Source organism: Ambystoma mexicanum, chromosome 7p, assembly GCF_040938575.1.
Source record: "Ambystoma mexicanum isolate Mex_15411 chromosome 7p, UKY_AmexF1_1, whole genome shotgun sequence".
Classification (NCBI taxonomy): Eukaryota; Metazoa; Chordata; class Amphibia; order Caudata; family Ambystomatidae; genus Ambystoma; species Ambystoma mexicanum.
In genome coordinates this window covers 223598318-223613539 of record NC_090939.1, presented here as the reverse complement: position 1 = coordinate 223613539, position 15222 = coordinate 223598318, and the positions used below count along the sequence as shown (strand labels likewise).

Below are 15222 nucleotides of genomic sequence, written 5' to 3'. Positions count from 1 at the left end.
GTATTCACAAGTCTGAAAGAAATGAGGGACAGTTTTAGTACAAGAGAAGTACAGTAAAATGAAACAATAATCATGTCAAGAGGGACTAACCTGAGTTTGCTGGGAATCAACTTTAAATGGAAAGATAAAAGTAGGTGGTAGGAACTCTCTTTTTCGTGATGTTTATTGATGGGACTCCGGGATTGGGTTAGTAGCACAAGAATTAGGAGGTTGGAATGAGGTAGGGTAAAAGGGAAGGGTAGTTAACAAGGTTAGTTAGGAACTGTTTTCAAGTACAGAACGAGGGCGCTCTAATGGGAACAGAAGTACAATGATAAACAGCAAGGCGTCCAAAGTTCAAAGCCCTCGGTAATTGAAAGGACACTTCATCAGATGATGGAAAATCCAGTAGGAATCAGTTTTTACAAAACGTGTCAAAAACCAGGTAAGGTTTCAGCAAACAGTACAAAAATGTGATCCAGAAAGCAGGGTCGTATTACCAGAGCCGAGGTCGGAACACAGGATGATCACTTGATAGGCGACAAGTTAGCAGAAAGGGATTAGTCAGTAACCAGGCAGCAAAACAGTGAACAAGAAGCAAAGGATCAAGGAAGCAGGGAGCTAGCTTTAATCGAACCGCCTGAGTGGTGAAATGCAAGCCTTTTTGTACTTCTGGGCTGGGTGTGTTCCCGGATGACATGTGTGTGTGCAACCATGGCAACAGGAGCGGAACGCAATGGGCTAAGAAGGCTGGGCTGGCTGAGGACATGTCGTTCCCCGAGGCGCCATGGCAACCGACAGGAGCGCCAGAGAAGGACCTCGGCCCCCTCTGCCTCAGGAAACAACAGCGATGAAAGCTGGGAGCCGGAGCCATTCCAACACTGCTGCGTCCAGCACCATCTCATGGCCTTGCAGGGCGCATTCCTCCTGAGAAGAACATATTGGCAATAACTCTAGAACAAAGGAGGGTTTCTATACAAGTTAGCAGCGTGGGCGCCCCTCATCAGCGCTCAGGCCTATTCAGATCTTTCTACAGGCTCAAGGCCTGTGTATAATACACTACATACTACATGCCATGCAGGCCCCATGCTTCGGTTCTGGTTACAAAATGGCATCTGCTTTTATGCGCGCGCTATGTCTACCCATCTACATTACATATAATATGGTCGTTTTGAGGCCCTCTGAACACTCCCCTCCCTCCTGGACTATTACAGTTCTCCTAATGGGGCTTGCCTCAACCTAAAGTGCCTAGGGGGTGGGATGGGTTTGTTCCCTTCACAACATTGGTCTACAGTTTTAAAGGCTGAATAGAGATCAGGTAGTGCAAGAATGGAGGAGGGGTAAGCAGTGTTTAGAATGTTTAAGACATGGGTGAGGGCTATTTCGGTGGAGTGGTTGCTCCGGAAATCCTGTTTCGAGGGTGTTACAAAGTGAGTGATCCTGGAGGTATTTGACAATGCAGTTAAAGACACATTGCTGAAGGGCTTTACAGTGGTGGGGCAGAAGATAGGCAGGTCTATACAAAGAAGGATTGTACGAGTCAGTAATTGGTTTCTTAATTATTTCAGTGATATTGCATGTTTTCTAACAGGCAGGGAAGATGCTTGTGGTGAGCAAGAGGTTGAACAGGAAGAAAAGATGAGAGGTGAAAGGAAGTGGCAGGTGGAAGCTCTTTAATTTAATGCAAGAGGTCAATAGGACATTACGATAGGTTAGGTGAGCAGAGGATGGAACAAGGATCAGTGAAGGTGTGAGGGGGTAAAAGAGCAATCAGAGCAATGGCAGTCGAAGGAGGTAGCAAGTGCTTCATTGATCTCAGTGAAGGTGAGTTCAATGAAGTGGGTGAGATGAGAATTGAAGAGAATTCAAGGAAAGGCTTGACTTGGTCCAGGAATGTGGCCATAGAGTCAGGTTTAAATGTCCTGGAAGAGGGGTACGCATGAGTGTAGTGGGATAGAAATGATGAAGTTACTAAGTGAGTGATCAGAGAGGGGCAATATAGTACAGGTGAGAGGGGGAATAGGAAGAGAAGATCAAGGGTGTTCTCAGGTATTGAGTAGTAAGGTTGTTGGAGCGGTTGAACTGAGTAAAGTCTAGCTGTAAATAATGGGCCTTGGTAGTGTCAGAGAGGGTACCATCGCCCGTTATATCGATGGGGGTTCATCTTGGAGAGACTCAAGGAGTAGGTCTAGTTTTGAGAAAAAGAAATAGAGGGTCACAGGAGTGTGAAAGAGGAGGATAATAAGAGGGGTGAGAGGGAGGAATTGGACAGAGATATGTTCGAAGGTCGGTAAAGAAGGGGGGGGTGGGCTGATGGTGTGTTCTTACCCGTCTTTAGGCCAACATCTGTTTTACTAAGTGATGGGATTGAGAAAAGATCCCAAAGGCAGTTGGAAGAGCAATAAAGGTGACAGTTTCATGAGTGGTGATGCAGAATCCAGAAAGACCATCACAGAGCATTTGGGTGATGCAGGTTGAAGTGGACTGTGATGAAAAAAGTTGTACTGAAGAGATATTGGGCATTCCAGTGGCTCAGCGTGCAGTCAATAGGGTGGACAAGGGCTCAACAGGTAAATAGAGGGGGTGACTGTGGGAAGGCAGATAGGGTAGATGAAGTTGGAGTGGGTAGTCGGTGAGGGAGTGGATCAGGTAGTGAATAGGCTAGATGGGGAGTGGAGGACATGGAGAGTGTATGAGAGAGAGAAAGGGAGTGGAGGGACAAAGCATATGTGTGGATACCTGCCCTGTGAGTGGTAGAGATGATAAGAAGTAGGATAGGAGCATGGTGAAGTGGGGGCAGCAGGAGTATGGCAGAGGACATAATAATGAGTCATAAGAAATACAGAGAATGATGACAACCTTGCTGTTCCATCAATCAGCTAGCAGTGACAAAACAATGAAAAAATGAAGGCCTGTACAGACCAAAATACATATTTTCCAGACTGTTAGCAATCTAAATACAGATGTTACAGGCAAGGAGCAACCAAAATGCACAATAAATAGTAAGTGACCAAAGCGCAAACCTAGCAGGTTGGCAGTGAACAAAATACAGAATAAATGTACCTATTCCTTTTCGAGCTCTCTGCTCATCCACTTCCAACTCTGAGGGTCAGACGCTTCTCCAAGCAGAGAGTTGGGGGCAGATCGCTCTCCTCGGCTTGGGCCTCCCACTGGAACAGCCTTCCTTCTTCTCTCATACTTGAGCAGAACCACCTCTGGTTCCGGAAGCTACTCAAGACCTTCCTTTTCGCTTCTGCTTTCTCTTTTCCTATACCCTGCTGACGTACCTAACTTCTCAGCGCACTGGTCACCTAGATACCCTCTGAACTGGGGCCCAGGCTCCTGCATGTCCAGTTGCCCTTGCACTGCCTCGGGCTCCCCCAGCACTTCAGGGTCTGTACCTGCAACCCTACAGTGCCTTCTCTCTGCACGTATGAACTACCTGCTGGCTGCATTTATTGAGTTACCTGCACTTCTCCCCCACCTCACCGACTGGCACTTCTCCCCTTCACTCTTCCCCGCACTTGCACGATCTGAATGACACAAGGCTTAGTAACATCATTGTTTGTCCTCCCTTTCTTTCCCCCTCCTTGTCTTGTCACGCCTAGAAACACTTGTGTACAGGCGCGTTATAAATGCCATATCATATCATGTAGCGACCAAGAAGTACAATGGGCTTCATTATGAGTTTGGCGGTATTCCGGTAGTAAATCTGCCGGAATACCCCCAAATGCAATTACCATTACCGCCACTTGGTTGTGTGGGTTTACCACGGGATTACAAGTAGTGGTAGGCGGTGTAAATCCCCATTTGATAGACACCATTGGGGATTATTGGCGGAATTACAATTCCACAGATTTCTGGAGATTAAGTGAAGGATACACCTCCAGCATGAAGGTGGAGGTAGATTCTCCAACTTTACCTCCAAAACTTGGCAGAATTCCGACTCAGTAATTCCGCCGGTGGTAATTTCGCCAAATTTGTAGTTTGGTGGTGCGGGAAAAATGGAGTTAGCAGAAGTATTTCAAATTTGTTCCTGCACCGCCAAACTTGTAATGAGGCCCACTGTACAGGCAATGTTGTTTATCAAAGTCGCCATCTTGCAGTATGGATGGAGTCCATGTGGAGTGGAGGGTGAGTTTAAGGAAGGGTCTGAGGGGCGTTAGCATTTGCTAAGCCTCCCCGTCGCTGGGCTGCCCAGGTGAGTCCGCCCCGGTAGGATGGTTTTCCTGGGGTCATGAGGCCTGTCAACTTGACCCACTGTGGGGAAACTGGTGGCAATCAGGAGTCTCGGGAGGCATATAAAGTGAAAGGTGTGTAGAAAACGCTACCAATCATGTTGATTTTTTGTAAACAATGATGATCCCTTCAATTAACCTTAGCTAAAAAATCAAATAACTACCTGTGCTTCAACGTATTTCCCATGTGTATGTTGGGAACCTTCTTATATCCCTGCTGAATAAATCATTGTCATCCTGTGGCTTACCGACTCTTACTTGTAGGGATAAACTGAAAACCTTCCTCTTGGTCTGGCACTTTCCATCCAAACCTTCCCTGAAAGGTCCCATGACAGCTTCAGCACTCAAACTGTAACAGAAAGAAGAGAAATGTCAACACCTTTAATTTGGTACCTTGGAGAGAGGAGTTGGAGGAAGGCCTATTGGATGGAGAACCAACTCAGACAGAGATCTTCTAAGGCAAGAGTGAGAGGAATAGGGGATACAAAACGGCGGTGATACGGTCTGCTCTAAAAAAGAAAAAGAAAAAGACAGCCCACTGTCACGTTCCTAAACTAAGTCACCAGTTTTGGGATGTCTATACCCAGTAACCGTAACCTTCAGATCACACTCAATCCTGTAATTGACAAATACACATCGCAACTGCTAATTATCATCCAAAACATGCCGATGAATCAACCCCACTCACCTCCTCAATTTAATGAACTTTAATGTATATAAATAAATTGTCCTGTACTTGGAGCTTGTAGACTGGTGAACTTACCACTTGGTCAATATCAAACAATGTGTAAACAATGAGCCTGGCTGGGCAGGAGAATCCCCTCCTTTTATCTTTCATGATGTCCAAAAGGAGATTCACCTTTTCCCAAATTCCTTATCCAATCGCCTTAAACTAGCTGTCAGTTTCTCCACTGTCAGGAATTACCATGCTTTAGGATGGCAAGGGTTGATCATTGAGGGGAATATGTGCCCCGCAGGGATGTAATCGCCAGCTTAGCTGTTAATAGGACTTGGATGGCTAGCACCCCCACGGCTCCCATTGTCAAGGGGAAGTGAACTTTGTTAGGCATCCTCAGTCCTCAAAAGGTATTTACAGTGCAATATGCAATATATCCAACCCAGTTATCTCCTTTGCCACAGACATGCCTGCCAACCAGAAGCCTCTTAATTTTGGACAATCTCCAAACACATGCAGAAGTGTGTCTCTAAAGGAGAACAGCAGTGAGAAGCGGCTAAACCGCCTACTCAGCCCCACACTGCTACTACTAAACAGGAAACGATCCCCATCATAGAGGCGAAATAGCACAGCCCAACAATTATACCTCTTTCGCCTCTTTTGGTAACGTGTGCTTAGGGCAGGCTATATCTTCAGGATAGGTGTGAGGTGATAACAGTAGCAACCCAGCCAGCGTCAACCCAGGCTTGTAGGTGCTTTTATTGCTATCAAGCCAATGTTACAATATTAGAGTAGTGCAGTCCCACTGGTGAGTCGGCATCAAGGTGGATTAATGTGTGTTCTCCAGTCGGGTTGAGTTGACGTTCAAGATCAGTTTCCTCGAACGATGTGAAACAACATTTGGGTTGATTGATGCCGTCCACTGCAGTAGATCGAGGCAGCATCTGGATAACTCCAAAGGTAGGCAAGCAGTTTGAATATGGATACAGTGCCAAAAGCAGCACTGTTGTTCCTGAAGTGGCATTTAGTGCATAGAGTGCAGTTGAGCTGGCTTGCAGACATCTCGAGGAGATAAAACAGGGTCCAAGCTGCTTCTTGACTCTTCAGTTGCTGGGAGGCCCAATCCAGGGTCTCTAGAGACAAGGCAAGTCCTCAGTTCCGTATTTCCAGCCAAGAAAGATGTCCGTCCCCCACATTGAGCATGAGCCTGTTTTTAACGTACAGCCAGCAGAGAGGCCTTGGTCCACAACAACAGTGGCATCCCCACTGTTCCTTGGGGGTGGTTAGGGAGCAGAGCTTGTCTCTGATTTGGAGGCAAACTGCCCTTACCTCTAAGGCACAGGACTTTGGAATAAACTGTATTCCCAACAGAGGTCCAGTGAATACTCGTTCTTGGAGTCCAAAGATGAATCCACTACAGAGAAGATACCCTCAACTTATAAAGGCATAATTTGTCACAGGTAATTGGTCCAATCTAGGCCGTGGTTTGCCTACTGGCATAATAAACAGAGTGCCTTGTCTGATGGAAATGGGTAGGACAGGAAGTTGTAGAGAGCCCTTGCAGAAACCACGATAGTTGAACCCATCTTCCCGCCTACCTTCCCATCCCTTTGGCTACTTTCACTCTGCCCCTTCCCATGTCTGCTGACTTCAAAGGGACTCCTGTGGTCAGCACGTGTGGCGTTATTCCTGAGCAACCTTTGAAGCACTGGTTCCCACAGGACCTCATGCAGAAGGTTCCTGTGCCCTGGGAGGAAGGTGTTGGCCTTCTTTAAAGAGATCAAAGAAGTAGCTTCCTGGGCATCCTCCCACATGGCAATTGTAGAGACATCCAGACCAGACAGGTAATACACATCACCCTGTCACAGCAGAGCCATGCTGACCTAGCTGATACTATCATGAGATAAAACTGCTGTGGCTGCATAATTGTGTGCCCCTAGCAGACACCATGCCACAACCAGGCATAGCTTATATGTACAGTTTAATATGCTACACGGCTGAGTTGGATACACAATTATTATAATTTTAGTCAGAGGAGCAGACAACTAAAAAGCCACGTCTGCCTCCTGTAACTTTATTTTCTAGCCACTGTCAAGAATGTATCTTTGAACCTGCCCTGCTGCTGCTAGTGCTGGGTTGGATCTGTAGGCTTTACGAGACTGCTCATGAATGCACCGTGCTTTTGACATGGAGCTTTATGAAAGTGGAGTCTGTTTCGCAGGCCTCACAGAATTCCCTGCATCATTTTGTTACTGAAAATCAAAAAAGCAAAGACTTTCAAACCTTGCAGATGGCAATTCATCACAATGTGTGCCTAACTCTCCACGCCCCCTCCAGCGCCTAGGAGTATGGTCAACAGAAATAAGAGGGAGTTGAGCCAACGTGTGGTACCACCTTTAGGTTATCTTCAATTGTGTCTCTGTGTGCAGGAGGGACACTGACGTCCCAGTCATCCTCTAATGAAAATGATTCCAGAGATCCTCATCAATGTCTAACCCCAGTTCTTCCAGGCATTCATTTTTATGAACCCAGTTCTCAATTCCCCATAGGCAATTTAGAATTTTGTAGATTTTCAAAATCAAAGCTCTTCCTGATATTGCATAATCGTTTTTACGCTCCTTGAAAGATTGTATTTCTCTTTTAATGAAGTCACCACCTTTGGTGTATATTCCCCTGTGCGATGCCTCAAAGCCCTTAGCTGTCATTGACGCGGAGAACATGCTTTTACATCTCACTGGCGTGAAGAAGAAAAGAAACAAATGTTACCCCTGGCAAGCTTACCATGCATCCCCAGCTTCCAATCTAGCTCTTGTGATGGGACTCCTATAAAGATTTTGAGCTTTTTGTTGGTTTTTGTAGCCAAGTCTGTGCACAAGTGGCTACAGTCGCCCCAGAGATGCCGGGATGTAGAGGTAAGCTCCAGGCATATTACCAGCTGCCTTAGAGCCCCTCTTAACATCGCGGATCGTCATCGCCGAAACTCCTTCTAAATTTGAAATCATCTTGAAGTACGTTGCCAGTAACAATCTGGCAAGCTACCTTTCTCATCTACCTGTTGATTCCACATGCACTTTGCCCGTGTGCAGCTCATAATTACCGAATTTCGACTGTTTGAGTATTCCAAGATGGCCCCTGTGCTTTGTGCTGGCCGCGCCTGACAATGTCCTGAGTGTATGCCTGACTGCATACAAGCTACTGCTGCCCTCGGATTGGTTGCAATTAGCAACATAGCCTGCCACCTATCACCGACAGGCGAGAGCCGGCCAATGCGAGGTAAGGCCATCCCCTGACTGAGTTGACTGAGCGTCACCGGCGTGTCGGCGTGTTGTGCTGGAACTAGAGAATCCTTTCCGAGATGTGGATCATCTAACTGACTTAAGGTACTACTGTACTTGTACAGCTCACCCGAACTATGCACACAACTATATTGCAATACCTGCATAGACTCGCCCTATACATGTGCTGCCAACTCCCATTGCCTTCATACAGGTATCCTATGATCTGCTGCACGCCAGATCATATGCTCTATACGACCGCGACTCCCGCAGAAACTGCTGCCGTTGCGATCAGTGAATGATTAACTGCAACTGCTCAGCCGCACTGTATTTAACCTAGACCTACTATTCACTCCGTATTGCGAACGGCTGCTGATGTTTACATCATTAGTACTCTAGCCTGCCTACTCACCCCACACTTGTATCTGCGCACTGCGCACTTCGATAACTTCTATGCATTTGTACGCAACATGGCAGATCTGCATAAACCCACTTAGCCCTGCCTGCATTTAGCCATCAATACTCTCGCCTACTCTATTGGGGGTAATCTAAATATAAGGTGCATCGACAAATAGTCATTAGTCCCCTTACTTTACTTGGCACCACTATTACCGAGTGACTCCATCTCAACCTGTGCGAATCCCGAGCCAGCTGTCACTGCTGCATTATACCTTATCATTACTTTTTCCGAGTGATCTACTAGGCAGTAGCCCCATGCTGTATGTTACTTGATATTATTTCAGCTTGTGTGATTATTAGTCATCAACTCTTCGTTGCACTGTACATGCCATATTTGTGATTTGCCAGACATCAGTTCACATAGCATTTTATTTTGCTATTATTTTAGCCTATGCAAACTTGAGTCATTAGCTCTTCATTGCACTGTACATGCCATATTTGTGATTTGCCAGACATCAGTTCACACGGCATTTTATTTTGCTATTATTCTAGCCTATGCAAACTTGAGTCATTAGCCTTTCGTAGCTTCTGACCTGCCATCACTCTAACCCATGCAACCTGCCATACAGCAGCCCACGATCCTCCTCACTGAGCATCACTCTACTCTGTGCACCCTTGCTCAAATCCCGAAATTGCAGATTTGCACACCCACAGGTCTCTATGTATGACCCGAACTCAAGGTCCCACCTTGGACCTTAGCATACTAGCACACAGACATCACTGTCTACCCAACACACATAGCCCCACGCATACGCCATGTACTTACCACCGTTCTATACGATTCTACTAAGGGTTCTCCTTTATATAATTACATTACAAGATCTCAATATGATACAATTCCCCCCACTACCATCACCTGCACACAACCCCTCCAAGCAGTCTAACATGATTACTAGACCTTGCACTTTAATTCAGAGGAACCTTAAACTACGCGCAAGACTCCCTAGACTGTATGACCCCTTACCTAAAAAAATGCCCAATAATGCCACCACCGATCCTTGCAAAACTAGTCGATACCACCTTCAACTCAATAGTAGACTCTTCCGAGAAACTACAATAGCCCCGAAATGCACTCATAAGGAACTGCCCCAATCAGTTCAGCCGACGATAAAAGGCGCACTAATAAATGCACGCTCTATGGTCGCCCACGCAATAGAGATTGCAGACCTAATACAAAATGAAAACAGATTTCTTAGCCATTACAGAATCTTGGCTCCATCCCGCAGCTGGTCCAGCTATTATGCTAGCCATCCCAGATGACTATACCCTCCTAAGACTAGATCGTACCACCTCTAGAGGCGGAGGTCTTGCCATAATATATAAAACCAACCTCACATTGAAACTTAACTTGCTCCACCTCGCAGTACAGATGCCTGTGAAGCCCTTACCGCCAAACTAACTATAACTAACACACAGTCTGTAACTATCCACCTTATTTACCGACCTCCAGGCCCCCTAGGACTTTTTGAAGAGGAACTTACAAACATCTTATCCAACAACCTGAAAAGCTCGTCCCAGCGACTTGTACTAGGAGATTTTTAACTTGGGACTCAATGACCCCCTAGACCTTAATGCCACTCAAACCAACAATTCCTTAGAGGAATTAGGATTCACTCAAAAGATTACATGTCCTACCCATACGAAAGGTAGAACTCTTGACTGGATTGCCGAGCACAATTGACCAATCACGGTCCTATCCATAACGCCCCAGCCTTGGTCTGACCATCATCTGATTATGTTCTCACTAGAGGTCTCACATCCTTTGCATACCGACAGCGTAGCCCCAGAAGTCCCCACCAGAAATAAAAGAAACATTACCTCTGAATACCTCATCCCCCTGATCTTACCTACTCTTAATTCTATCCCAGATCACACAGAACCATTCACTATGGTTGATTCGTATAACAAAGTGATGCTATCATCCCTTGATGTCATAGCACCCCTAAAGATGAGAAAGCGCAAACCCTGCAAACACATGAATACCTGGTTCTCTCCACAATTAAAAGCAATTAGACTTGAGAAACGTTGTTGTGAGAAAATATGGAGACTTGATCCATCAGAGACTAATAAGAATAACCTAAGCAAGCAATCGTCCCTCTACAAAAAAGAAATTATCTCCGCCAAACAAACCTCATACAACCTCCGAATTACGCACGCTAAGTCGAATACTAAAGAGCTTTTTGCAATTTTGAAAGAGGTAGAATCTCCCATCCAAACTCCAGACTCCTGCCTTAAGGATAAACATTGGTGCACAAGCATCCAAAATGCCCTGGCTAACAAAATCACTACCTTGCAAACAAAGATTAACCACAACAAGGACACCCTTCTCACTACTTCTAAACTTAGCAACAGCAATGTGACAGTGACACATTCCACCATGATGCTCCCACATGAGTCCACCCCACACTTCAACTTCCGCAAAGTTTCTATCAAAGAGGTTGAGAAAGTTATCCTCACCCTCAAACCATCGAACTGCCATGGTGACTTATGCCCAGCGCAATTTATAAAAGATGCAGCTCGCAAACTCTCACCTTTTATCACGAAATTAATTAATGCATCCTTCAACTCAGGCATGATACCCAGCAATCTGAAACAGTCTTGGGTCCTCCCACTCCTTAAAAAACAAAACTTAGACCCGTCCATTCCCACAAACTACGTCCTATTACCACAGTGCCATTCCTGCTTAAAATCCTTGACAAAATGGCATACCTACAAATTCAACATTATTTAGAACATAATCACCTCCTAGGAATCCGGCAGTCAGGTTTCAGACCTCAACACGGAACCGAAACCGCTCTGGTCGCCCTCAAGACACAGACAGATGAGTTGAGAGATGAGGGCAAGACAGCACTTCTGCTTCTCCTTGATCTCTCAGCAGCATTTGACTTAGTCGACCATGAGATCCTCTGCAATCACCTTGAATCAGCCGCGCACTTCTTCCAAGAGGCAATAGACTGGATTCAGTCCTTCCTCAGTAATAGAACTATGCAGGTCTTCTCCCCTCTTGCAGCCGCTGACCCTACGTCCATCACCTGTGGCATGCCACAGGGCTCATGCGTCTCTCCCACCTTGTACAACATTTTTACGAACCCTTTTTCGATGATCTCGATGGTCTGGGTATCACCTATACGAACTACGCAGATGATACCCAGATCCTCATCCAGTTGACGGGGGATTATGACAAGGATTTGGCCTTTGTAAACAGAGTTTACCTCATCATCCAGGCATGGATGGCCTCACACGGACTATGCCTGAATGATGACAAAACAGAACTCCTCATTCTCGGCACTACAGCTAATATTAACAAACTTGACCAAAACTACTCATCATTTGAAATTGACAACAACATTATCAATGTGGCCAAGGAGGTAAAAACTCTGGGTTTCTACCTAGATTCTACATTATCATTCATAAAACAGGTAAATGCAATGGCCTCCGCCACCTCCTATACCTGCAAACTTATCAGAGCAGCCAAACCATTCCTATCTTCCAACAACTGCATCGCTCTGGCTAGAGCGCTGATCCTATCCAAATTAGATTATTGCAACTCCCTATATGTAGGTAGCAACAAATATATCACAAACAAGATTCAAATCTTGCAAAATAACGCTCTAAGAGCAGCCCTAAGTCTCCCGAAGAAAGCCCACATCTCAGACACTAGAAGATCTGTCAACTGGCACTCCACGAAAGATAGGATCTTCCTCAAATCTGTCTCTTTGATTCACAAATGCCTTCACGACTCGGCCCCTCAATATCTTATAACGAGATTTACTAGACAGTCATCCCGCCGCCCCTCCATAAAGGCCAATGCCAACCTACTATTAGTACCAAGATTCAAACGCACTATGACCGGAGGGAGCAGCTTCCCCGTCAAAGCAGCTTTACATTGGAACTCACTACCACCCTCCCTCAGAGAAGTCCTTCCTCACCTACAACTCAGGACAAGTCTTATTCAATGGATTAAGGATCACAATAATTAATACACTGGCACTCCTTTCGCCCTGCGAATTTGCTACAACTCAAACTTGTAAACTGTAAATTGTAAAATTGTGTATGTTTCTACTTGTACTATTGTAATTACTATATCGATATGCCAACTGTCTTGGATAACCTCAGGTCGACACCTGCTCCCCATGTTGTCTATGTGTCGTCTATTGTAAACCTATGGGACGCTATCAAATATGTTCTATTTAACCTAAGCTATACAATCCTCTTGTTACTCCTGCGCCTTGTTACCCTTGGGTTATGTGCGCATTACAAATAATAAAAACAAACAAACAAACAAGTGCACAGGTCCACTGTGGAATGCTCCATGTATAGCCATAGCTCTGCGAGTATTTGGGCGGACTCTGCAATTATCTGTTCTTGTGCTGCCATTTAGTACCTACCTAAGACAAGAACAATCCTCCCCAACGTTTAAGTGCAAAGAGAATGTGTCTTTGTATTAAGAAGGAATTCTCCATCCATGTTAACTGCATCATCTTGGCCGGTAGTTTCAATCTAGGGTGAGCAATGGTTACCGCCTAGAAGAGATAAAGTAGTCTTGGCAAAATGATTATTTTTGCCAACAACATTTTGACCAAACAAGGCAGTAATAGCCCACACCATTTAGAAATATCTGCTTGAGTATTGGTTTGTTGGTGTTTTAGAGATCAGCAATTCTGAATCCAGAAGTATTTAATAGATTTCTTTCCCAGTGAAAGAAACCGGTCCTCAATTATCCTCTTGTATTTCTCTGGGACAGTTAATTTAAGAATGACTGACTTAGTGAAGTTCCCTTTAAAACCAGACAGTTTCTAACAGAATGTCCATCAGGGAAGTGGCAGGTTGTGAGATGGGTAGATCACGTCTGAGAACAAAATGATCTTGTGTGTTGTTTACCCATTGATGATCTTTATCAGGGACTCCTCCTGATCCATTCCAAAAAATGTTCAATTGTGAGGGCAAAAATAATGGGCGATGGGTCAGTCCTGACATTAAGCCCTCCCAAAGGGGCTGACACCCATTTGGGCAGAGGGGGGTTTATTATTTGCCAAAATCATGTTCTGTAGCAGGTGTCCAAACCTACATTTCTTGAGTGTGGCCTCCAGATATCCCCAATAATGTAGCGTATAGCGCTACTGGAATGGCTAGTTCGGGATTCCTGTTGGCTTCGTCTGCAAAGAGTAGAATTTTCCAAATACTATTGAAGGAAAGTGTAAGTGTTTCTTTGAATGAACAACCCTGACTGGTCAAGATCTATAAGATGAGGCATAATGCTTTCCATCTATTGGCTACAACGTGCATGTAAATCTTTGCATTTAAGCTGATAATAGATATTGGCCATTTAGAGGCACACATCCTTCGGTACTTGCCAGGTTTGGGGGTTATCGTTAGATGTGCGCCCCGCATGAACTCTGACAAGTCCTTTCTTGGAATGAGTTTAGTAAATTCATCAGGATTCTGGTCAGTATCAGAGAATCATTTTATAGAAAGGCAAGGCTTTTAGGTATCTTAAAATTGTTAATCATGTTTAGTATTTTCTTTACGTAGATGGACACTTCCAACCATGCACACCTTGATTTAGACAGTTTGGGTAACACAATCCAATTAGGACAGGTCTTTTGTATGGAAGTATCCAACAGCTCTGCCTAGATTAATTTCTTATAGTGGCCTTAAAGTTTTTGTTTATCCCCTTCATCTCTGTGAGGAGCCCGGAATGAGGAAGCGGACACAGAAGATTTGTGGTTTTGGTTATACACTTTTATTCAAAATAATAAGGAGTTGGAAAATGCCTCATTATCCTTAATCTAGGAGGCATTTCCCTTCCTCAACCCAAAACCAAGGGGTCTGTCCTTTGTCAAGATGTCCAAAGTAAAAATATGTCCTGTGTTCAAAATCCTATTCTGGACCTGACACTCTAAAAACAAACTCTAAAGTGCAAAGGATAGTGTCTCTGAATCTCAAGGTGCACAAATGTTCGACTTCAACAGAAATATGTAAATCCAACTCAAAAGTTCAAGTGGTTAATATTCACAGTTACAGCCAATGGCTCCCTTCTCCTGGTTTCCTTTACCAATATGAAAAGTTCTAAAAAAATAATCAAGTTCTATAGAACCCTAGGGATAGCTCCCTCCTCTTGGCGCATTCACAGTTCTCAGGGAAATAGCACATTTGCTCAGGTTTCTCTTCATGTTTAAAATAATTGACAATCCTAAGGGCATGCAACTACAATCTCAAGGGCATGGATTTTCCTTGGAATACTTTGCTCTTCCTTCTGCAACTTAATACACACACTTAACATTGCCTGGTATACTGTTCTTCCAGGGCTTTTACACAATGGGCCTTATCACGAGTTGGGCGCTAACCCCGGCGGTATTACCCTACCGCCAAACCCTCAGCACTATTAGCGCCGGATCTCGGGTTTGGCCGAACGAGTCCCCATTCCCCATTGGGCACATTCAGGAATTTCCCATTCCCCATTGGGCCCAATGGGGAATGTTCGGCACTAATACCGCCTGTGGTAAAAGCACAGAAAATCAGCAAAATTGCGGCAGATTTGCCCCCATCTCAGAGCTGGGGGAAAATCCACCAAGCCCGTGATTTGGCGGACCCT

General features: G+C 45.0%; 1 long non-coding RNA gene across 1 annotated transcript in view; it reads left to right on the top strand.

The window, feature by feature from the left end:
* The first annotated feature begins 8171 nt into the window (after nucleotides 1-8171).
* LOC138525845 (uncharacterized) overlaps nucleotides 8172-15222 on the top strand; it is a 341157-nt gene continuing 334106 nt past the window's right edge. The window contains exon 1 of the long non-coding RNA XR_011283454.1: nucleotides 8172-8273. This is a non-coding gene — a long non-coding RNA (uncharacterized lncRNA). The remainder of the gene's footprint in view (nucleotides 8274-15222) is intronic.